The sequence below is a fragment of the Protopterus annectens genome, chromosome 11.part0, assembly GCF_019279795.1.
Source record: "Protopterus annectens isolate FY-2018-M chromosome 11.part0, PAN1.0, whole genome shotgun sequence".
In the NCBI taxonomy this organism is placed as follows: Eukaryota; Metazoa; Chordata; order Ceratodontiformes; family Protopteridae; genus Protopterus; species Protopterus annectens.
The window spans coordinates 49,144,681-49,169,338 of record NC_056745.1 but is presented as its reverse complement, the minus strand read 5'-3'; the positions used below and the strand labels follow the sequence as shown (position 1 = coordinate 49,169,338).

The following is a 24,658-nucleotide window of genomic DNA, read 5'->3' as shown; positions in this document are numbered from 1 at the left end:
AGGGCGGAGTCTTGATATTCCCAGAATTGGAAGTGGAGGCCCCCCACTGCTTAGTTCTGCAAGTCCCCTGGGACTGAAACCTGGGGTTTTTGCTGTGTCTGGGTTTGGCTTGAGTAGACCTGGAAGGGGCTGGAAAGGATCAATTCTTAGAGGGCTAGTGCCTACTAAATCTAGGAGGCTGAACTTGTAAAAAATCTTTAACAGTTTGCATAGATTTAGCTTCATCTTCCATCTTTTTAAGAACTTCTTCAGCCTTGTTGCCAAACAGGCGGTCCTGATTTAAAGGAGCATCCAACAATTTAGCTTTAACATGATCAGGCAAAGATTGCTCCTTAAGCCAAGCATGCCTTCTAAGCACAGACCCAGTAGCAGCAGCCCTACAAGAGGCCTCTAAAGAATCAAAACCACATTGCAAAGTATGTTTTCCAACTAGTTCAGCAGAATGCATTAAATCCTGCAAGTCTATTTTCCACACAGTCAAGAATCAACATCATTTTCTGTTTAAGCAGTCCAATAACATGTTGCTGATATTTTAACATATGAAATTGGCAGTTTAATGCTCTAATGGCCAAGGTTGCTGAAGTGTAAACCTTTTTATCCCATCTATCCAGCGCCCTGGAGTCTCTATCAGAAGGGGTAGGATTTTTAGCTGTAGAAGCCTTAATGCCCTTGGGCCCCTGTGAAATAGTCTCTGGATCTGCAATAGGATTTTTGAAAAGGAACTTGTGGGACTCAGGGACCCTGTAGTATCTGTCCGGTAGGTAGGGAATCAGGGGCCTAAGTGGATTCCGAGAAAGCATCATCAACAATGTCTAGTACAGGAGGAATAGCCAAAGACCTATGCTGAGGTAGGAGAAGGAAATCCCTAAGCCTCTTTTTTGAATCAGAAAATTCCTGGCTTTCCCAGTGAAAATGCTCCATTAGAGTATGTAAGGTTCCCCAAAAGAAAAATCCTCAGGAGGGAAAGCAGAGGGAATAGAGTCCTCTGCATCAGTATCCTCATAAGTAGGTAAGGACAAAGTCATCAGAAGAGTCAGTAAAAACAGAATCCTGATCAGAAGATTCATAATCAAGCTCAGCCCTAGGCCTCTTAAAGGGGGGGGGGGGTTGGCTACCCCTGATTAGAGTTATTAGATCTTCAGCCATTTTTATCATTTGTTTTTTAGGCATAGAGGCCTGAGCATGTGGCCTGGGCATCATTTTTTTAGACATGGATCGAGATTTAGGCCTTAGTAATGAAGGCAGCATCGATTTAATATGCAAGTCCGTAGGCCTGAATACACCCTCAGAAGCCAGTGCCTGCACAGCGGCTCCAGACCCATCCAAGGTGGAGACATCCGCGAGTTCCATAATTGAAGTATCTTGTGGCATACCGGACTCCGAATGGGTCTCAGTAGAGGCCTGCGAATCAGAAGTAGTGGGTATCAGGGGCTGCGAAAGCGTCTCACTGATTACCGGTGAACTGACGACTGGCTTAGGAGGAGCGTCATCAGCAGTTTTGGACTTCAGCGGCCTGTCTCTGTCTTTATCTTTGCGTTTTTTTGGAATCCCGGTAGTCGGATGGCTAACCGACGACATTTCTGGATAATTAAACTGAGAACCAAAATAATTAGAGGCAAAAATATACCAACGACGGATAGTGCGATGATTAAATAAAGCACAAAACCGACAGCAAGGTACATCGTGGTCAGGGCCTAGGCAAGGAATACAGTACGAATGAAAATTTTTGTGAGGTATTTGCTTTCCACAAGTGATGTAATTATTAGCTTTTACTGACATCGGTAAGGAGCAAGAAAAAGTTTTCCCAACGGGGTACTTAGCTTTTAATTGAAGACTTCGATTCTGAAACTGGAAAACTAAAATTTCAGGAGTCGGCTGACCGGCACTTACGAACTGCTTCTGCTTCGGGCACCGCACGGCAAGAAAGACTGATGCAATGGCGTCTGCTGCATGTTTTATACCCCTGATGACCTGATGTCATGGAAGAAGGGACAGCAACCGACGCAGGACCCAAGACTTTGTTAATCAGTCCGACTGAGGGCAACCTGCAAGCAGATTATCCCAAATGTAATGACTGCAACAGTGAAACATGAAGAAAGTACAGTTGTGTACCTACCATAAATGTAGATGTTCGAGTGTATTCACTGTTGCAGTCATTACACTTGGGTTATCCTGCTGGCAGGCTACCCGCAGTCGGCCTGAATTCCAAAGTCCTGGTCCGGTGTCGGTTGCTGTCGCCTCTTCCCTGATGTCAGTGCGCCAGGGGTATAAAAGATGCAGCCGATGCCATTTTCTTCAGTTTTTCTTGCCCCAGACGTCAGGTGCCCCCAAAAGGGTAGGCTGTAAAAATTATGACCATAAAAAAGCATGCACATAACCTTCATCTACAAGCAAATACACCACATAGGTTGTATAGAATAGAGAGGTACAGATAAGTCCCAGCAAAGAAAAAAGGGGGATGGTAGGAGGGTAAACAGGACTGCAACAGTGAATACACTCGAACATCTACATTTATGGTAGGTACACAACTGTACTACGTTCATCGTGTTTCACTGTTGCAGTCATTACACTTGGGTTGAATCCCAAAGCTGAGGTTGGGTGGCTGGGTGTAAATACAGTTTGGAGTGGCTATTAGGCCCTGCAGAACTGTAGTGGCAAAGCCTGCTCTGGATTTAGAGTAGAGAGGTAAATGGTAGTGCTTTGTAAAAGTGTGCACTGAAGTCCAAGTTGCAGCCTCCAAAATATCCTTGGTTGGTACTCCTCTGAGGAAGGCTGCTGAAGTGGCTGCTGCTCTGGTAGAATGTGGCCTAATGCCCTTGGGCACTGATTTGCCATGTTGAGAATAGCAGAAACAAATGCAGTGGCCTATCCATTTTGAAATAGTCTGCTTTGAAATGGCTTTTCCTTGGGAACCTGCAGCATATGCCACTAAAAGTTGCTCAGTTTTTCTGAAGGCTTTAGTCTTGTCCAAGTAAAAGCTTAGCTGTCTGTGTATGTCCAAAGTATGCAGAAGTCTCTCCCCCTTATTCTGTGGGTTTAGATAAAAGGTAGGCAAATGTATGGTTTGGTGAAGAGCCACGCTGGACACTACCTTAGGCATAAATGTCGAGTTTGTCCTTAGAGAAACCCTGTCCTGATGGAAAATAATAAAAGGTTCCACAGCCATTAGTCCCTGTAACTCTGAGACTCTTCTTGCTTTAGTTATTGCTAGGAGAAGAGCAGTTTTCCATGACAAGTATTTTATCTCTGCTGTATTGGCTGGTTCAAAAGGAGGCTATGTGAGTTTTTCCAACACAAAATTGAGGTCCCATGTAGGTACTGGAGCTCTCCTTGGAGGTCTTATGTTCCTGGCCCCTCTGAGAAACTGTCTTAGCAGTGGATGAGAAAAAATTGGTGGGTCCGTATTGTAATGAGCTGAAATGGCAGAGGCATGGATCTTAATTGATGAGAAGGATAAGCCTTTGTCCAACATCTCAGTTAGGTATTACAAAATCTGAGGAATATTAGGCTCAAGCGAGTCAATTCCCTGCGCTTGGTTCCAAGCAGAGAATCTCTTCCATTTTTCTGCATAAGATTTTCTGGTGCTGGGCCTCCTGGCCTCCAAAATAACATCCATAACTGCTTTTGAGAGAGGTGTGTTCTGCATGATTACATTATCCGCCATGCAGCCAGATTTAGGGTTCTGAGTTGGCTGTGCAAGATCTGATTGTTCTGTTGGGTCAGCAAATGAGGTATTAGTGGCAATGTCCAGGCTGGGCCTTGAGACAAGCTCTTTAGGATTGGGTACCAGTGCTGGCGTGGCTAGTCTGGGGCAATCAGTATAATTTTTGGCTTCTCTTGTCTGACCTTTAGGAGTACCTTGGAGAGGAGAGGCAGAGGAGGGAAGGCATACACTGCAAGGGCTTTCCAGCTGAATGAAAGGGCGTCCACTTTCCATGCTTGCTTGTGATAAGTCCGAGTGCAGAATCCCTGTGGCTGGCAGTTGTGAGGGAAGGCAAATAGATCTATGTCTGGGTATCCCAATTTCCCTGTTATCATGTTGAAGATTTGTGTATCCAGTTTCCACTTGTGAGGATCCATGAGGTTTCTGCTTAGTTCATCTGCCAAAGTATTTGTCTTTCCCGGCAGGAATTGTGCTTGCAGATGTACTTGGTAAGTCAATGCTGTGTTCCACAAAGTCATGGCTTGCCTGCAGAGGGGGTAGGAATGTGTGCCCCCTTGCTTGTTTATGTATCACATGACTGTAGTATTGTCCGTCTTTATCAATAGTTGTCCTGGATGAAGTAGGTCCTTGAAGGCTGCCAGGGCATTTTGTACAGCTAACATCTCTTTTTGATTGATATGAAGATGCATTTGGTTTGTGGGCCATGTGCCCTGAATACATTTTCCTGCCATGTGCGCCCCCCAGGCATAATCTGATGCATCTGTAGTTAGTGTCTGCCTGGCAGTGGGTAAGGTGAATGGCTGTCCCTTGTTGTGGTGACAGGCCTGTGCCCACCATAGAAACTCCTGTTGCAGGCAGGGAATAAGAGTAATTACTGTTTCCAGGCTGTGGCAATGTTGAGTCCAAACACTTTTTAGATACCATTGTAGTTTCCTCATATGCAGTCTTGCACATGGAATTAGTAGAATGCAGGATGCCATGTAGCCCAGTGCCTGCAGAATTTTTCTTGCAGATAACTGGGTCTTTGTTGCCATATCTTTAAAGTAAGAAGTCAGATGCCTTTGTTTGTCTGGCGTGAGATAAGCCATCTGGGCAGTTGTATTTAAGCTTGCACCCAGGAATATTATTTCTTGAGAGGGTACTAGTTTGGATTTCTTTTCGTTTACTGTGTACCCTAGGCAAATTAGTAATCTTTTTACAAATGCCAGATGCTGCAGAAGAATATCTTTGTTCTCTGCTTGAATAAGGCAGTCGTCCAAATAGGGATTATATTTGAATTCCTTTGTCTGCAGAATGCAATTACTGGTGCCAGGCATTTTGTGAAGACCCTGGGCGCAGTAGATAAGCCAAAGGGCAGTGCAGAGAATTGGTAGTGCATTGAGCCAGCTATGAATCTGAGGTATCTTCTGCAAGATTGTCTGATTGGAACATGCACATATGCCTCTTTTAAGTCCAAAGTTACGAGCCAAGCCTTCTTGCCCAGCATGGGCAGTAGCTGCTGTAGAGTCAACATCTTGAATTTTGGAACTTCCAGAAATGTGTTTAGTATAGACAGGTCCAGTATTGGTCTCCAGGCTTTGTCCTTTCTGGGCACCAAGAAAAGTCTTGAGTAAAATCCTTGCCCCTGCTCTTGTTGTGGTACTTGTTGAATGGCCCTCATGTCCAAGAGGGCTATAATTTGTTTTTGCGCCTCTGCCCATTGATTGTGTGGCAGGTCTGGCATACATTTTGCCCTTGGCAGGGTGTGAAAATGCAACCTGTAACTGTGGGACACTATGTTCAAGACCCATTTGTCTTGGGTAATCATTTGCCAATTTGCTGAAAAAAGTGCTAGTTTCCCCCCAGGGGGGCTGTCAAAAGAGAAGTGCTTGGATCTGGCAGAGGAAAGTCATTGGGACTGTTTCCTGTAAGGTTGTGATTTGTCTTCTCCGCTTTTGGAGGTAGGAGCACCCCATTGTTTAGGCCTGTATGAGCCTTGGGGCTGAGATCTGCCTCTGGGACGTCTGTATCTGCCTGTTTGTGGCCTGTCTGATACTGGAAAGGACCAATTTTTCTGAAGGCCAGTTTCTGCTAAATCTGGGTGGCTGTACCTGTAAAAAATCTTTAACTGTTTGCATGGATTTCACTTTATCCTCCATTTTCTTTAACACCTCTTCTACTTTAGCACCAAACAAAGTATCATGCTGTAATGGAGCATCTAATAATTTTGCTTTAACAAGATCAGGCAGATTCTGTTCCTTTAACCAAGCATGCCTTCTAATAACAGAACCTGTAACAGCAGCCCTGCAAGAGGCCTCCAGTGAATCATAACCACATTGCAAAGTATGCTTTCCCACTTGTTCAGCTGCATGCAATAAATCCTGCATTTCCTTGTTCTCTGCACATTCAGAATTTGTCAACATTTTCTGTTTAAACAGTGACATTAAGTATTGCTGATATTTAAGCATATGAAACTGACAATTTAAAGCCCTTACAGCTAGGGTAGCAGAAATGTAAACTTTTTTCCCCCATATGTCCAGTGCCCTAGAATCCCTATCAGAGGGGACAGGGTTTTTTGCAGTGGAAGCTTTGACCCCCTTGGGACCCTGAAATATAATTTCTGGATCAGCAGCGGGGTTTTTATATAGGAATTTATGAGAAACAGGGACCCTGTAGTATCTGTCTGGCTTAGCAGGTGCAGGGGGTAAAGAGTCAGGTGACTCTGAAAATACATCATCTACAATGTCTAGAACAGGAGGAATAGCAAGGGGTCTGTGCTGAAGTAGAAGCAAAAAGTCTCTGAGCCTTTTCTTAGGTTCTGAGTAATCTTGGCTCTCCCAGTGGAAATGCTCCCTCGTGGTATGCAGGGTTTCCCCAAAAGAATGATCCTCAGGAGGAGTGGCTGAAGGAATGGATTCTTCAGAATCAGAGTCCTCATAGGGAGGAATAGAATAGCCCTGTTCAGAAGAGGAATCAGAGGAAATAGAAACCTGATCTGAAGAATCATATTCTGTCTCTTACCTAGACCTCTTATCAGGAGGGGGATGGGAACCCCTGCTCATAGTAATTAGGTCTTCGGCCATTTTAAGCATCTGTTTTTTAGGCATGGAAGTCCGAGTAGGAGAATGCTGTACTTGTTTCTTTGTCTTTAGAGCTGCTTTAGTCTTTGAAGCTGAAGATGGTTTAACATATAACTGTGTAGGTCTGAAAACACCCTCAGAAGCCAATGCCTGCTCAGCGGCTCTGGACCCATCTGAGGGAATGATTTCCAAATGTCCAATACCTTGAGTATCCAGAGGCCCAGTCAGCTCCACATGGGAGTCGGAAGCGGCCTGTGGCTCTGAGGTAGCGGGCACCAGGGGCTGCGAAAGCGCCTCACTGACAACCGGCAACTGGCCTAGCGGAGGCCTCGTCATCAGTTTTGGACCTCGGATGCCTATCCTTTTCCTTGTCCTTACGTTTTTTGTAAACTCCGGTCGTCGGCTGTTCAGACAGCATTATATAATTAAACCTTCGGCCAAAGTAATGAAATGCAAAATCGAACCGACGCTTAATACTGCGTTGGTTAAATATAGCTCAAAACCGACAGCTAGCAACGTCGCGGTCAGGGCCTAGGCAAGGAATACAGTAAGAGTGAAAATCCTTATGAGGTATTTGCTTCCCACAAGAAATACAATTGTTAACTTTTTCTGACATCGGTCTGGAGCAAGAAAAAAGTTTCCCCAATGGGGTACTTAGCTTTAATGAAGACTTTGGTTCTGAAATTCGGATTCAAAAATCTCAGGAGTCAGCCGACCGGCACTTGCACGCTGCTTTTGCTTCGGGCACCGCACGGCAAGAAAGTCTGAAGAAAATGGCGTCGGCTGCATCTTTTATACCCCTGGCGCACTGACGTCAGGGAAGAGGCGACAACAACCGACGCCAGACCAGGACTTTAGAATTCAGGCCGACTGCGGGTAGCCTGCCAGCAGGATAACCCAAGTGTAATGACTGCAACAGTGAAACACGATGAACATCATCTTCTCAAAAGCTGACTACAACCTCCTAAGGGAGGGTATCAGTAGCTTCACACCACTGCCCTCTCAGAGGATGCAGACAACTATGCTAAACAGTACAGCAATGCATTATACAAACACCTATACAACTGCATGGACTCAGCCATAGTCAAAGTCAAAGTAAATTTTATTGTCATTCAGAAATCACACAAGTGCAAAAACTAAATGAAATTCTGTGTCTCCGGACTCAATGTGCAGACAACATACAGATTATTTTCACTGACATTTACACATATAATAATTAGCTATACACCTAGCTGATGATGGATATGATGATGGATATGCAGGTAGACAGACTAATATTGCACATAATTATTTATTTATTATTTTATTTATGGCCATTTGTTAGTCCAACTGGGTTTTTGGCCCATTTTCAGTGGAGACCCAAGGAGAAAAGCTCCAGAAAATTTGCATAATAGTACATTGAGAAGTATAGTACTAACATAGCTGAGGGATTTACACAGCTGTTAAAAATAACAAAGCTGAGTAAAAGCAATAACAAACTTGAGTATAGAAGAGAACAATTACAAAGCTGTTAATACATAAAATACATACATGAAGTTATATCATCAAAAAAATTTTTTTTTTCAGAATGGTGTATAGCAAAGTGTGAGACAGGAAAAGGAGACTAGGTGGGTTTATGACAAGAACAAGTCTTGGAGTTAAGTAGAAAAGTTTGTAGTTCATTTTTAAACTGGGTGTAGTGGGTAATGGATCACAGGCTACGGGGGAGTTTGTTCCAGGCATTGGTGACAGTATGTTTATAGAGTATTTTCCCAATAGATTTGTTTGGTTGATATAGGTCTAGTAGCTGTTGGTTTGATGTACGGAGGGTCTGGGATGGAGTATAGGTGGAGACTAAGGGTGAGAGAGATGGACAGAAAGAGGGTTTGTAGAGAATAGAGTGTAGTATTTGAAATTGAGATAGAAGCAGTTGTTGGGGGAGTTCTAGCCATTGGAGAGAGTTTAATGCAATACAATGGTGTGTGTTGTATGGTGACTTGGTGATGAATCTAGCTATTTTGTGATAGGTTTGTTGGAGTTTATTCAGGGGGGTGACTTATATGTTGGTGAGAATAGGGGCGGCGTACAGGAGGGAGGGGAGAAGTAGTGCCTGTCCAAGTGTCAGTATAGCCTTTGGGGTGAGAAATTTTTTGTTTCGATAAAGTAGACCTAGTTTTTTATGTGTTTTCTTTATGCATTGGAGTAAGTGGAGGTTGAATTGCAGTTTGTCATCTACTATGACTCCATGTAGTTTTGTATTGGTATCAGGTTGAATAGTTGTGTTGTTAGAGGATGTGATGACAAATGATGATTTATGATGGGCAAGAGATTGGTTGCCAGATAGCCACTGCTCAGTGGAAAGGAAGGCTTGTTGGGTTAAGGTATGGAGCTTGGAGATGTTGTTGGAGATATAAGTGTGGAGTCATCAGCGTATTTTATGAGGGAAGACTCTTTGTAGGAGGTAGACAGGTCATTGGTGAATACATTAAACAGGAGGGGACCTAAGATGGAGCCTTGGGGTACACCAGTGGGGGTAGGAAGGAAGGGGGGGAGATGGATGAGAGCCATCTGACAGATTGCTGTCTTCCGGTTAAGTAGCTGGTGAACCATGTTAAGGAGGATGTGGATAGGTGTAGGTTTGAGAGTTTGGATAGTAGTAAAGGATGAGAAACAGTATCGAAAGCCTTTGAGAGGTCGAGGAAGAGACAAGAGACAAGCTTATTGTTATCCATTGCCTCTGCAATAGTGTGAGTGAAGGAAAGGAGGGCAGTGGTAGTACTGTGGTTGGGATGGAATCCATGTTGGGTTGGGGTGAGTAGTTTATGTTTGATAAGGTGGTTAAGAAGCTGTGTGTGAATACTTTTTTCTAGTATCTTAGAGAGGGGGGTAGAATGGCAATGGGTCGGTAGTTTACGGGGTCAGTTGAGTTCCCTCCTTTGTGTAATGGTATAGTGAAGGAAGATTTCCACAGTGTAGGAAGAGTTGATTCAAGAATTGATCTGTTTATTAGTACAGAGACAGGGTAGGCAATAGAGTCAGCAGCAAGTTTAAGGAAGGTAGGTGGTAGTTTGTCTGTGGAGGCAGAACAGGGTTTGAGTTTAAGAAGTAAAGATTTAATATAAGAGGTAGAAATGGGCTGAAAGGAGAACTGAGTTGAGGTTTGAGTGTTGGGTGCTGTAGGTTGTAAAGTTAAGCTTGGTTTAGTGGGTATGAGATTCTGGATGGTATCAATAAAATGGTTGTTTAGGAGGGTAGCAGTTTCTTCAGGAGATGAGTCTGGGTAAGGGGAGGGGTTAGAAGGTCTGCCTGGATAGAGGATTTTGTTCAGTGTAGACCAGTATTTACAAGGGTTAGATGAGTTGCTTAGCTGTGCAGAGGTGTAGTAGGATTTTTTATCTAATGTAGTATGTTTTTGATAGGTTTCTTAGTTGTCTATATTTGTGAAGGAGGAGGAGTAAAATTAGAAACATTTTAACACTTTTTGAACTGAACACTTACTTGCATGAGACTTTAGTATTCCACAGGTATTTGGTTAAGACATTGCATTGATCCTTGCACAAAAAGAGACATTTGACTATCGCACTGTGAACATTAGAATATTGCACTATGGACCTTACAGCATTGCACTATGGTTAATTTACAAATCTGCATGTATTGCACTGAAGACGAGATATTTTACTGCATTGCTACTGCCCTAGATGGTCTATAAGTTACAGTCATGGTGAATATTGCACTCTATCAACAGGCTTTACAACAAAAGGAAGAAACTGTTGTCAAAGGGTAAAAAGGAACAAATTCCAAATTGGAAAAACTTCCTCCTCAGCCTCAACAAGCAAATTAGATCACTAGTGCAAACCTCCAAAACCAATTATGAATTGAAAGTAGCCTCCGAAATAAAGGGAGACCACAAAGCCTTCTTCAATTACATCAGAAACCTCCATGGCAAAGTCCAGGTCTGTTCCGAATTAATACTTAATGGTACCACTTACACTGATCCTTTTGACTTAACCTGCTAGCAGATAGGTTCAGCGCAAACTTAATCACCCTACCCCCCAAAGGCCCATTCGACATCCCCGATACTTTTCCTGCACCTTACATCTCCGTAGATCAAGTGTTAAAGGTCCTATCCAAGGCAAAGAACACAGCTTCCATTTGATCTGACAGTATCACAGGCTGTATTCTGCACCATCTCCAGCAAGAACTAGCTTTGGCATTGAGCACCCTTATTCAACCATGGCCCAAGTACAGGCTTCATTCCAGAAAAGTGGAGAACTGCCACTGTCATCCCCTTGCACAAAGGTGGTGTCACTACTGACCCTGGAAACTATCGTCACATTAGTTTGCCAAGTCTGATCTGTAAAGCCATGGAGCGTATTATTATGGATCTCATTAACAAGGACATAGGCAATCTCCATGCACTTGACCCTAACCAGTTCAGATTCATCAAGGACAGATCTTGCCTACTGAACCTGGTTGACTTCTTTGAGACTGTCACCAAAGCCATGGATGAGGGAAAGTCAGTACATATAGCTTACCTTGACTTGGCCAAGGCCTTTGACAAAATCCCCCACTGGCGCATCATCGAAAAGCTAACACAACTTGGCATAAATCCCTATTTCATCAGGTGAGTGGCCATCTGGCTCAACAATAGGACCTACAAGGTCAAAATAGGCACCTCCACCTCTGACAGCAGACCTGCCACTAGTGGTGCTCCCAAGGATCTGTCCCAGGACCCCTACTGTTTGGCATCTACTTTCCAGAGGTCCAGGCAAAGACAAAAGGGCTGTGGCCGACCAAGTTTGCGAACGACTGTAAGTTGGGTGCTGTCACAGACTCCCCAAATGATGTTAACATACTGCAAGAGGGTCTGATAGCAACAAATGATTGCTGCCAAATTCATGGCTTTATAAGTTAAATGCAAAAAAATGCATCATCATATCATTCTGCAAAAGCACGGTCCCTACTGATTACCACATCAATGGCAACCCCCTAAGCACACAACCTTTGTGAGAGACCTGGGTACTCAGGTTGAAAACAATCTCACATTCGACCATCATGTAAGGGCAGTGGTCAGAAAAGCCTTTTACTTGGTTCATCTCATGAGTAAAGGGATTACATCCAGAAAAAAAGGAGGTTATTACTCTCTACTCATCCCTCATTAGGCCAATAATTGAGTATAACGCCCAGTTTGGTATGTACCTCTCCAAACACCTGCACCAACTGGAAAGGCCACAGAAATACCTAACAAAGAGGATCCATGGCCTCCAACACCTGTCCTATGGGGACAGGATCAAATCACTATCACTCTATTTGGTATCAAATAAATTGCTCAGAGGTGATCTGTGTCTCATCTACAAGGCAATATCGGACTCTGCCCTACTAGAGAAGCTCCATAACCGTAAGTCTAAATCCTTGCACATTACCTACTCTAAAGGCCTAAATCTAATATGCGACATCAACAAACATGCTGGAGAGACAGGTTTGTCTCCCAGAGGGTGCTCTGTCTCGGAATAGATTTCCCATAGATGTCAAACAGAGTACCTTGCTGACCCTCTTCAAGCGCAACCTTGATGAGTGGATGGGAAACCACAAATCTGTCCCAGGGGTTCCACCTGTGTCCCTCACTGACAGGGGAAACAGCTGTTGACTGAGGTTTCTTTTTTGAAGATAATCTCTTGGCCAAGCTTGTAAGGGCCCCAGGGCCATTAGCCTAGTAACCTCCTATGATCCTACGGTGTTCTGTTGTAAATATATAATTAATAACATGACACTAATCATGCTCACCCATGTGTTTGGAAGGATGCACCATTTTCCTCAGATGCAGTAGCTCATTATACCTCTCAAGCTGTACAGATTCTTGTAGAATGCCAATATTTTTGTCTCATATTCTTGGTCCATTTTTCATAAAATTGTGGTTTTCTGGCAAATTAGTGGCAAAACATTAAAGATTGAAGTTGGAAAATAATGACAGACATTTCAGCTTCAGACTTCATATCCTTCAGAAAAGTCATGCAAATGCAAAATCTGTTACTCTATCAACTTTCTAAGTTTGTAAGAGCAGTCCTTAAAAGTTGTCCCTATTTTTGGATCTTTGCCCAGATTTCATGCTCCAAGAGGTTGAGTGGTATGGAGCTCATTCTCCATTACCTGCTCCTGAGCTGAAAAAAAAAAAAGTTATACACTGACCATAATGTTCCATTTGTGCTGTCCATTTTCACTCTTCCTCAACTGTTAGGCTCGGATCCAATCCTTGGATCCAGCTCGGCCATTACTTTAACTTGTGTCCATCAAAAAGCTCTGGAGTGCCTCCCTTACTCATAATGCACCAACCCCTAACATACCTCAGATCTTGTTTGCTGTTTTTACATAAAATAAAACTACTGTAAATATCCTACAGAATAAGCCATATCTGGAGCTCAACATTAAGAACTGTGGTGTCCTTATAGCCTCTCATTCTTCAGGAAATCCACTGTGAAAAAGGTTGGGGGTTGGTGGGTGGGAAGTTGAGGAAGAATGAAAATTGACAACATGCATGTAACTTTATGGTAAGTACATACATTTTTTATTTGATGTTGTCAATTTTCATTCTATCCTTAACTGTTGGGACACAGTACCAGCTACCTAAATCCTGGGTGGACTCTAAGGAAGGATATTCCTGAGCACAGCTAAGCCAAAGGCTGCTCTTCCTCTTGAGACCAGATCCAGTTTGTAATGAGTAATAAAGGTATGAAGATTGACCAAAGTTGCAGCTGCACATGATGTCCATGTAAGCCCTGGATAGATCCAGCTTGCCTTAGATAAATAACATGCAATTCATCAGCCATCTGGATAAAGTTACCTTTGCAAATGATTTCCCCAATTTAGATTCTGCAAAGAACACAAATAATTGATGAGTCTTCCTCATATCTCTCATTCCATGCAGGTATAAATGTAATTGCCTCTGGACATCTAATAAATTTAACATATACTCACCTTTGTTTGCAAATTTGCGAAAGAATACTGGCAGATTAATGGGCTGGTTAATACTAGATACTGACACCACCTTAGGTAGGAAAGAAGCATTGCTATGTAATGTTTCTGTATCCTTATGAAAAAAAAACAAGTAGGGAGGTTTAGCGGACAATACCTGAAGTTCTGAAATTCTTCTAGCAGAAGTAATGGCTACTAGAAAAATAGTTTTCCAGGTCAGGAAAGTACAGTTGTGTACACTTACCATAAATACAGATGTTCGAGTGTATTTACTGTTGCAGTCCTGACTTGTGGGATTTTCTGCTGTGGAAGCCCTTGGCCGACATGACTACCAGAGAAAAAATCCTCCTTCTCCTAATGCTGGCGGATGTCCTATCCTTACATCAGCATGCTTTGGTATAAAGGGAACCAGCCAATGATATGACATCAGTTTTTTCTTTCCCCCTAGAAGGTAAGATCCCCCAAGGATGAATCATAAGCAAGGGTCAAAGGCAGAAAAAGGGCCCTGCAGGGAAACACCCAGGGGTCCTCTGGTTAGTGAAGAAGTTAGAAGCAGAAGACTGCTACTGTAGGCAAAGGAGGAAGGTGGGAGGGAAAGAAGACTGCAACAGTAAATACACTCGAACATCTACATTTATGGTAAGTGTACACAACTGTACTACGTTCTTCATGTTTCACTGTTGAAGTCCTGACTTGTGGGATGATTCCCACAGCTGAAATGAGGTTGGAAGGAAGATTATGGGGAACACAGGATGCCCTGCAGGATGGCAATGGCAAATCCTGCTCTAAACTTGCAGAAGGCTAAAAAGTGGTAGTGTCTGGTAAAGGTATGCACAGATGACCAGGTAGTAGCTTTCGAAATGTCTTTGGTAGGTACTCGTTTCAGGAAGGCAGCAGCAGTAGCAGTGGCCCAAATAGAGTGAGTCTTGAGAGCTTCTGGTGTCTTTTTACCATGATGGCTGTAACAAAAGGAAATACAGTGACAGATCCATGTGTAGATAATCTGTTTGGTAACTGGTTTCTCTTCAGAGTCAATGGCAAAGGACACAGAGTTAGTCTGATTTTCTGAAAGATTTAGTTCTGTCAAGACAGCAGCGGAGCTGTCTGTGCACATCCAAGGATTGAAGAATTCTCATCCCCTTGTTCTGAGGCTTGGGGAAGAATGTAGGCAAGTGTATAGCTTGACTCACAGATGTGTCTGTGACCACCATGGGCATAAAGAATGGATTAGTACTAAGTGATACTCTGTCTGGGTGTAATATAAGAAATGGTTCCACTGCCATGGGAGCTTTGCAGCTCAGAGTCCCTCCTAGCTGAGGTGATAGCAAGTATAAGGTCAGTCTTCCAAGTTAAGAATTTTAATTTAGCAAAACCTGCCAGTTGGGGGGGGGGGGGGGACTGAGGTCCCATGGAGGTATGGATTGTCTCCTGGGAGGTCTGATATGAATCACTCCCCTAAAGAATTGTTTCATCAGGGGGTAGGAAAAAGCAGGAGGAAGAATAGGGATGTGGGTTGAAATGGCAGAGGTGTGCATTTTGATGGAAGAAAAGGATAGGTCTCTGTCAACCAGGTAGCCAGGTAATCTAAAATGGCAGAGATATTGGCTGAGTTAGGATTGAGGCCTTGCTGCTCACACCAAATGGAGAATCTTTTCCACTTGGCTGAGTATGACTTCCTAGTACTAGGTCTTCTAGCCTCCTTGTGAATGTCTTGAACTTGTCTGGTTGGGGTATGCTCAGAGGAGGAAGTTGGGGAATTATCCAGGCTGAGAGTCTCAGAGTCTGTAGGTTAGGACGCACCCTGTCCTGAGTCAGAAGGTTGACTCTCTGAGGTAACTGCCACAGATTTTCATTGGCTAAACTTAGTAGCAGAGGATGTCAGTGCTGCCTGGGCCAATCTGGGACTATCAGAATGACCCTTGGGCTTTCTTCCCTGACTTTTAGGAGGACACGTGGAAGAAAAGGTGGGGGGAATGCATAAAGGAAAAGATGGCTCTAAAGGAAGGAGAAAGCATCTGTCCTCCAGGCTGTGGGTAGTTTGCTCCTAGAACAGAATCTTTTCAGTTGAGCATTTTCTTTGGTGGCAAAGAGGTCCATGTGTGGGGAATCCCCATTTCTGGACTATGCTGAGAAATGTTTCCCGATGCAGCTGCCACTCATGGGGATCCATCAAGTTCCTGCTAAGATGATCTACTAGAGTGTTTTGAGTACCTGGAACGTACAGTGCCATGAGGTGCAACCCCAGAGAGTGAGCTGTCTGCCAGAACTGCATAGCTAATCAACAAAGAGAATAAGAGTGAGTGCCTCCTTGTTTGTTTATGTACCACACTACTGTGGTGTTGTCTGTTTTGACTAGCAGAACCTCTGGTTTCCATTGTTCTTTGAAAACTAAAAGGCCCTTTTGAACTGCCATCAGTTCTTTCTAATTCATGTGCTTGTCTCCAAACTGAATTTCTCACCTGCCTTGGGATTGAAGGTGTTGGGAATGAGCCCTCCAGGCAGTCTCTGCAGCATCTGTAACCTACAGACTCTGAGACTCTCAGCCTGGAGGACCTTGGGGAGAAGAGGCAGAAGAGGAAAGGCGTAAACTGAGAGGTTTTTCCAACTGAAGGATAGGGCGTCCACTTTCCATGCTTGTCTGTGATAAGTCCTTGTGCAGAATTCTTTTCAATTGATAATTTTGAGGAGAGGCAAATAAATCTATGTCTGGGCTCCCCCATTTCTCTGTTATCATGCTGAAGACTTGTGGATTTAGTTTCCACTCATGAGGGTCCATAAGGTTTCTGCTTAAATCGTCTGCCACAGCGTTTTGTTTTCCTGGCAGGAATTGTGCTTGAAGATGTATTTGGTAGGTCAAAGCTGTGTTCTACAGTGTCATGGCTAATCTGCAGAGGGGGTATGAGTGTGTGCCCCCTTGCTTGTTTATATACCACATGACTGTGGTGTTGTCCATCTTTATCAGTAGTTGTCCTGGATGAAGTAAGTCCTTGAAGGCTGTTAGGGCATTTTGAACAGCTAGCATCGCTTTCTGGTTGTTATGCAGATGGCATTTGTTTTGGAGACCATATGCCCTGAATGCATCTTCCTGCCATGTGGGCCCCCCAGGCATAATCTGATGCGTCTGTTGTGATGGTTTGGCTGGCAGGAGGTAGAGTGAATGGCCGTCCCATGTTTTGGTGACATGCCCTTGCCCACCACAGAAACTCCTGTTGCAGGCAGGGAATGAGAGAAATCATTGTTTCCAGACTGTGTGAATGTTGACTCCACAAACTTTTTAGGTACCACTGAAGTTTCCTCATATGCAGTCTTGCATATGGAATCAGTAGTATGCAGGATGCCATGAAGCCCACAGCCTGCATAATTTGTCTTGCAGAAGACTGGGTTTTTGTTGCCATCAGTTTGAAGTAAGTAGTCAGTTGCCTTTGTTTGTCTGGCAGCCATCTGGGCAGTTGTGTTTAAGCTTGCACCCAGGAATGTTATCTTTTGAGAGGGTACCAGTTGTGATTTATTTTCGTTTGTGTACCCTAGGCATGTTAGAAGCCTTTTCAGAAACGCCAGATGTCGAAGAAGAATGTCCTTGTTCTATGCTTGAATAAGACAGTCGTCCAAGTAAGGATATATTTGTATACTTCGTCTGCAAAATGCAATTACTGGTGCCAGGCACTTTGTAAAGACCCTGGGCGCAGTAGATAAGCCAAAGGGCAGTGCAGAGAATTGGTAATGCATTAAGCCAGCCTTGAATCTGAGGTATCTTCTGCACGATTGTCTTATTGGGACATGCAGGTATGCCTCTTTTAGGTCTAAAGTCTCCAGCCAAGCATTCTTGCCCAGCATGGGCAGAAGCTGCTGCAAAGTCAGCATTTTGAATTTTGGAATGTCCAGGTATGTGTTCATAAGCGATAAATCCAGTATTGAACGCCAGGCCTTGTCCATTCTGGGTACCAAGAACAGTCGAGTAAAAACCTTGTCCTTTTTCCTGTTCTGGTACTGTCTGAATGGCCCCCATATCCATGAGGGACATATCCTGTTTCTGTGCCTCTGCCCACTGATTTATTGGCAGATCTAGCCAACCATTTGCCTTTGGCAGAGTGTGGAAATGAAATCTGTATCCCTGTGATACAATGTTTAGTACCCACTTGTCCTGGGTTATTAACTGCCAATTTTGAGAAAAAAATGCTAGTTTTCCCCCCTATGGGTGCTGCCAAAAGATAAGTGCTTGATGTAGGCAGAGGGAAGTCATTGGGATTGCTTTCTGTAGGTTTGCGCTTTATCTCCTCCAGATTTAGAGGTGGAAGCACCCCATTGCTTTGACCTGTATGCGTCTTGCACCTGGTATCTGGAACCCTTAGGATGTCTGGATTTGCCCCTTTGAGCTCTGTCTGACACAGGAAAGGACCAGTTTTTTGCAGGACAGTGTCTACTGAATCTTGGTGGCTGCACTTGTAAGAAGTCTTTAACAGTTTGCATAGACTTAGCTTTATCTTCCATTTTCTTTAAAACCTCTTCTGCCTTAATACCAAACAGAGAATCATGCTGTAAAGATGCATCTAGCAATTTAGCTTTAACAAGATCAGGTAAATGTTGTTCCTTTAACCAGGCATGCCTCCTAATCACAGATCCACTTACTACGGCCCTGCAGGAGATCTCTAAGGAATCAAAACCACATTGCAAAGTATGCTTTCCAACTTGTTCAGCTGCATGCACTAATTCCTTCAATTCTTTATTTTCTGCACATTCTGAAATCAAAATAATTTTCTGTTTCAGCAATCCCATAACATGTTGTTGGTACTTAAGCATATGAAATTGACAGTTTAAGGCCCTGATTGCCAAGGCTGCAGATGTATAAACCTTTTTTTCCCATCTGTCCAGTGATCAAGAATCTCTGTCAGAGGGGGTAGGATTTTTTACTGTTGAGACCTTAACTCCCTTTAGACCCTGTGAAATAGTTTCAGGATCAGTAGCAGGGTTTCTAAATAAAAATGTATGTGCATCAGGGACTCTGTAGTATCTGTCAGGCTTACTGGGAGCCAGAGGTAAGGAGTCAGGGGCCACGCTTGACTCCAAAAACACATCATTCACAATGTCTAAAACAGGGGGGGATGGCTAAAGGCCTGTGCTGAGGAAGAAGGAGGAAATCCCTGAGCCTCTTTTTTGATTCTGAGAAGTCTTGACTCTCCCAGTGAAAATGCTCCATCAAAGTATGCAAGGTTTCTCCAAATGAATAATCCTCAGGAGGAGATGCAGATGGAATAGACTCCTCAGCATCAGAATCTTCATAGGGAGGTATAGATAATTCCTGATCAGAAGAGGAATCAGAAGAAATAGAAACCTGATCTGAAGATTCATAATCAGTGTCTTGCCTAGGCCTCTTATCAGGAGGGGGATGGGTACCCCTGATCAAGATAATAAGGTCTTCAGCCATTTTGATCATCTGTTTTTTAGGCATAGAACCTGTGCACGTGGCTCATACGTTGTTTTTTTAGTTTTAGAAGTTGTTTTTGTCTTTGGTTTTGCAGCTTTCATCGGTTTGATATTCAAATGTTGAGGTCTGAATACACCCTAAGAAGCCGGTGCCTGCTCAGCGGCTCCAGATCCATCTGAGGGAGATATATCCGTCGGTCCAACACCTTGAGTATCTTGCGGCATGCCAGACTCCACATGGGTGTCGGTAGAGGCCTGCAACTCGAAGGTAGCGGGTATCAGGGGCTGCGAAAGTGCCTCACTGAGTACCGGCGACTGGCTTAGGAGAAGCTTCGTCGTCAGTTTTGGATCGCAACTGCCTTTCTCTGTCCTTTTCTTTGCATTTTTTATGTACTCCGGTAGTCGGATTACTATCCGACGACATTTCTGGGTAGTTAAATCTGTTTCCAAAATACTTTGATGCAAAAATATACCGACGTTTAATAGTGCGTTGGTTAAATCTAGCACAAAACTGACAGCCAGGCACATTGTGATCAGGGCCTAGGCAAGGAATACAGTATAGATGGAAATCCTTATGAGGTATTTGCTTTCCACAAGTAATACAATTATTAACTTTTTCTGACAGTTTCCCCAATGGGGTACTTAGCTTTAGTGAAGACTTCGGTTCTGAAACTTAAACTCGAATATTTCAGTAGTCGGACGAACGGCACTTGTGAAATGCTTCTGCTTTGGGCACCGCGTGGCAAGAAAGACTAAAGAAAATGGCGACAGCTGCATGTTTTATACCCCTGGCGACCTGACGTCATGGAAGAGGAGACAGCAACCAATGCAGGACCCAAGACTTTGGAATTCAGGCCGACTGAGGGCAACCTGCCAGCAGATTACCCAAATGTAATGACTGCAACAATGAAACACGAAGAACATCAGCTTGACGCAGAGAATTTTGACTTTGATGTGATGTCAGTACGTAATTTTTCCACCACTAGACTTGACGAATTAAGAGATCACACTCAGACTGATCCAATTTTACAGAAGCTCAGTCACTACATTAATGCTGGATGGCCATCAAAGCAATCTAGTATACCACCTGAAGTGCAAATCTACTTTCCTTATAGAGATGAATTGTTGATGGAAAATGGCATTATTTTCAGAGGTCCTAAAATTGTTGTTCCTGCTTTGTTACAAGAGTATATCCAGATTTTGCATCGTGATCACCCATGATCCACAACCACATCCACTAAGAGAAGAGCCAAAGAATTAGTGTTTTGGTCTTCCTTACCACAAGACATTTGATAAAGTACTTTCTTCTTGTTCAGTATGCAATAGTACCAGACCATATTTGCAAAGAGAACCACCTCAGCTAAGTCCAGTTCCTGAACTACCTTGGTCAATATTGCAACTGATATTGAGTGGAACAATCAACACTATCTGGTTTTGGTGGACTCTTATTCAAATTGGTTTGAGAATGATCTACTACCTAACCTAATCTCCACTGCTGTTATTACCAAGTTGAAACGTCATTTCTCAGTTCATGGTTGTCCACATAAAGTTCTTTCTGACAATGGTACTCAATTTACTAGCCAATTGTTTCAGAAATTTGCAAAAGAATGGGACTTTGTACATGTCATGTCAATAGTAGTCCTGAATATCCTTAGCCCAATGGTCTAGCTGAACATGCAGTACAGAGTGCAAAGCAATTACTTGAAAGGTCAAAGTGTGACAATACAGACGTGTTCTTGAATTTACTTAATCTCAGAAACGTTCCAGATGACAATATTCTTGGCTCACTTGCTCAAAGACTACTTTCCAGGCAAACTAGAACGATGCTACCCAGTAATTCCATTCTGTTGAAGCCTAAACCTAAGAACAATAAAACCATCAAGACTCAGTTGTTTAAGAAGCGTAATATCCAGAAATCTAGTTATGACCGATCAGATTACTTCGTCCATTGAGGGAAAGAGAGAGGGTAAGAATCCGGACAATGAAAGGTTTTGATCGAATAGACAGATTACAGGCCTCTGTGCAGAACCAAGATCTTTCCTGGTAAACTCCGAAGGTGTGGAATATACGAGGAATTGTCGACATATTCTTCCTGTACCAGAATCACCATCACCATCACATTCTGTCAGTGATGCATACTTCAAATCTAAGAGCGAATCAGACACTGTTCCCATACCAGAATGTGTTCAAAATTCTGACTCCATTCCAGAAAATGATCAGACCATTCCACAGGGCAAAAATTTTACAGAGACAGTTCCAGCTGCTAAATCTCATTCACTACTTTATATCACACAATATGGACGAGTATCAAAGCCTAGTGTGAAATATGCAGCAACATGGACTTGATGAGACTTGATTGTGTATACATCTGTGTATTTAGCATTGTATAATGCATGACAAAGAACTACCTCTGATTTCTGCCAATAAACTCATCACATCATATGATCTAATTCTCAAAGAGGGAGGATATAGATTGGAGTGCAAGTGATGTGCGCTGTATCTTTAAGAAGTGTGTCAAGGTTTTATGTACACGTATAAAATCCCAAACACATGCATTCCGTGGGGACATTCTGTAAGCGTAGTCACAGTGATAGCATGCATGAACGCAGTTGTTAGTTGGTATATAAGTTAAAGTCAGTAACCTTAACTATGCGTTTGTATAAAATAAACCCATTTGAACAGAACCCATGACGACTCTTCTATTGTATCCAGAAAGGAACAGCGACATCTTCCATCTTTCTGAGCACAGCTTTAGCTTTTGGCCCAAAGAGGAAGTCCTTATCCAGGGGTGCATCTACAAATTTGGATTTGATATTATCTGGTAGGATCTATTCCCTAAGTCAAGCATGCCTTCTAATGACAGAACCAGATACAGTAGCTAGGCTACAGGCCTCCATAGCATCATAACCACAGTGTAATGAGTGTCTAGCCACATGGGAGCTGGAATGGCAAAGGTCTAACAATTTCTTGAAAATGTTCTGGTCTTCCAAGAGGATATCTTTTGCTTCACTTGATCTAAAACACATTGTTGATATTTATCATATGAAACTAGCAGTTAAGGGCCCTCATGGCTACAGTAGCAGAACTGTAGACTTTTTTACCAAATCTGTCGAGCACTCTGCTTTCTTTTTCAGCAGGTAAAGGGTTTGCTGAAGAGCTGGTTCTTACTCCCTTGAGACCTGGAGTGACAACCTCTGGATCAGCACAGGTTTTTTTGAAGAGGTATTTATGCGAGCCCAGCACCCTGTAAAACCTGTCTGGTTTTTGAGGGATTGGAGGTAGAGAATCTGGATTCAGGGAAGAATCCATACAAACATCCTCTACCACCTTCAATACAGGAGGAATAGACAAAGGTTTGTATTTCGAGAGGTCAAACAACTCCCTAACCCTCTTTTTAGACTGTGGGTGTTACTGTCCCTCCCACTGGAAATGTTCCCTCAAGGCATTGAGTATTTCCCCAAAAGTGATGGCTTCAGGAGGTGCAGCTGACGCCAGATTCTCTTCAGAATCTGAATCTTCAAAAGAAGTAAGGAAGAGTCCCCCGTCAAAGACAGACTCCTCCAGATCAGAATCCTCATCTGAATCAGGAGATTCAGAGAAAACTTCAGGGATATGATCCCTCTTCCTTTTCCGTCGGGAAGACTCCAAAGGGGGTTGCCTAGCTCTGACTAAGGAGATAAGGTCTTCTGTTACCCTGATCAGGTCTTGCTGATATTGTAGTGCATGGCAGCCGGTAGCCCTAGGAATAGAACCTGAGGTAGAACCCTTCTTAGAAGTAGCTCTGGCCTTGGGCTTAGGTACATCTGCAATCCTGCTGCCAGTCTCTTTGTAAGGAAGAAATGATGCAGGCTGACGCCTCAAAGGAACATCACCATTAAAAAATTTGCTTGTCTGAAGCAGAGGTTTGCGGAGTGCTTCCAGACCAAACCGACGAACTGAAAGCTAAGGCCTTTGCAGAAGCTGAGGGACCTGAAAGCATGTTGGAATCCAGAAGAATCTTGAGAGAGGCCTGCATCATCACCTCAGTTGCAGAAGGGGGCTATGAAAGGCACTTAGCTTCCTCAGTGATAACAAGTCTTGGGGGACTGGCAGACGGTGAGCGGTTGTCATCTGGCATCCTAAGCTTGGGTCTTTTACCCCTCGTCCTTCCTAAGCTTAGGGAGCTCAACCTCAGGAAGACCTGCAGACACCATCATATGATGCGAGGTAGATGGCAGAATAAGATGCCTAGCTAAGATTTCAGCCTTATGTCGGATAGTCCTAGAATTGAAACAGGTGCAAAAATGGCAACTAGGGATGTTGTGATCCGGGCCTAAGCTGGTGACACACAACATATGAAAGTCTTGGTGTGGGATTTGCTTACCACAGCAGAGACAATTGTTAACCTTATCTGACATGGGTTAAAGCAAGAAAGAGAGTTCTCCAATGGAGCACTTCGCTTTTAGACGACCTTTCTCTGGTACAGACCGACGCACTGAAACACTGCTTCAGATTCCGACAACAAGAAAAGACTAATGACATGGCATTGGCTGGCTCCCTTTACACTCAAGCATACTGATGTCAGGATAGGACGTCTGTCAGCCTTAGGAGGAGGGAGATTTTTACTCTGGTAGTCGGGCCAGCCAAGGGCTTCCACAGCAGGACATCCCACAAGTCAGGACTGCGACAGTGAAACACAAAGAACATTTTAAGATCACATTTAGCTGCTGGTTCAAAGAGGGAATTAATTAAGGCCTGCAGTACTAACTTTAAACCCCATGGAGGAGTAGGATCTTTATATGGAGGTCTTAGCAGGAGTGTCTCTCTCAAAAAGGCTCTACAAAGCTTAGATGAAGCCAAGGAAGAATTCCCAATTCCAATATGGAAAATTGGAGATTGCTGCTGACTAAACTTTAATTGTTGAGATCGCTCCCTCATTAAAAATTGTTGCCAAAAATTCTAGAACAGTTTGTACAGGAACTGAGAAGGGGGTCAACGTGTTTCTGCTGTGCCCATAAAATGAATCTTTTTTATTTACATTAGTAAGGTTTTCTTGTAGAAGCCTTATTGACGGACATGGGAGGAGAGCATCGGCTGTCTGGCTGGTACGGGAATTGGAAAAACCATGGTCTTAGCTTGAGGTTTGAGAAATCCAGATGAATCATGCTTGTTGGGCGAGACAGGAGGTCTGGAATTGGATCTAGAATCCAAGGTGGAAAGCAGATGAGGCCAAAGGAATGGGAACAAAATCTATCGAGGCCAGTAAGGAGTAATGAGGGATGACTTTGCTCTTCATCTGGGCAGCTTTCTGTAGAAATTTGGAAATTAGAGCAATTTGGGGGTAAACATAGAGAAGACTGGGAGCCAATCATGGAGTAGAGCGTTCTTTGGTGCTTACCCTGGTGGAGGGATCAGGGCAGAAAAGCTGCTGTATTTGTTGTTTAGGGGAGATGCAAAAAGATATGCAGCAAGGCTGGCCCCATTTGACAGAATATCATATATGTCACTTTTTCTGTTGAGACACCACTTGTGAGGTATAGAATGGACCTGCTCAGTTTGTCAGCTATCAAGCTGAACTTCCCACAAA

At 43.5% G+C, this 24,658-nt stretch overlaps 1 protein-coding gene across 1 annotated transcript in view; it reads right to left on the bottom strand.

Moving 5' to 3' along the window:
• ADAMTS20 (ADAM metallopeptidase with thrombospondin type 1 motif 20) overlaps positions 1–24,658 on the bottom strand; it is a 3,636,702-nt gene that overhangs the window by 2,882,043 nt on the left and 730,001 nt on the right. The window lies entirely within an intron of this gene.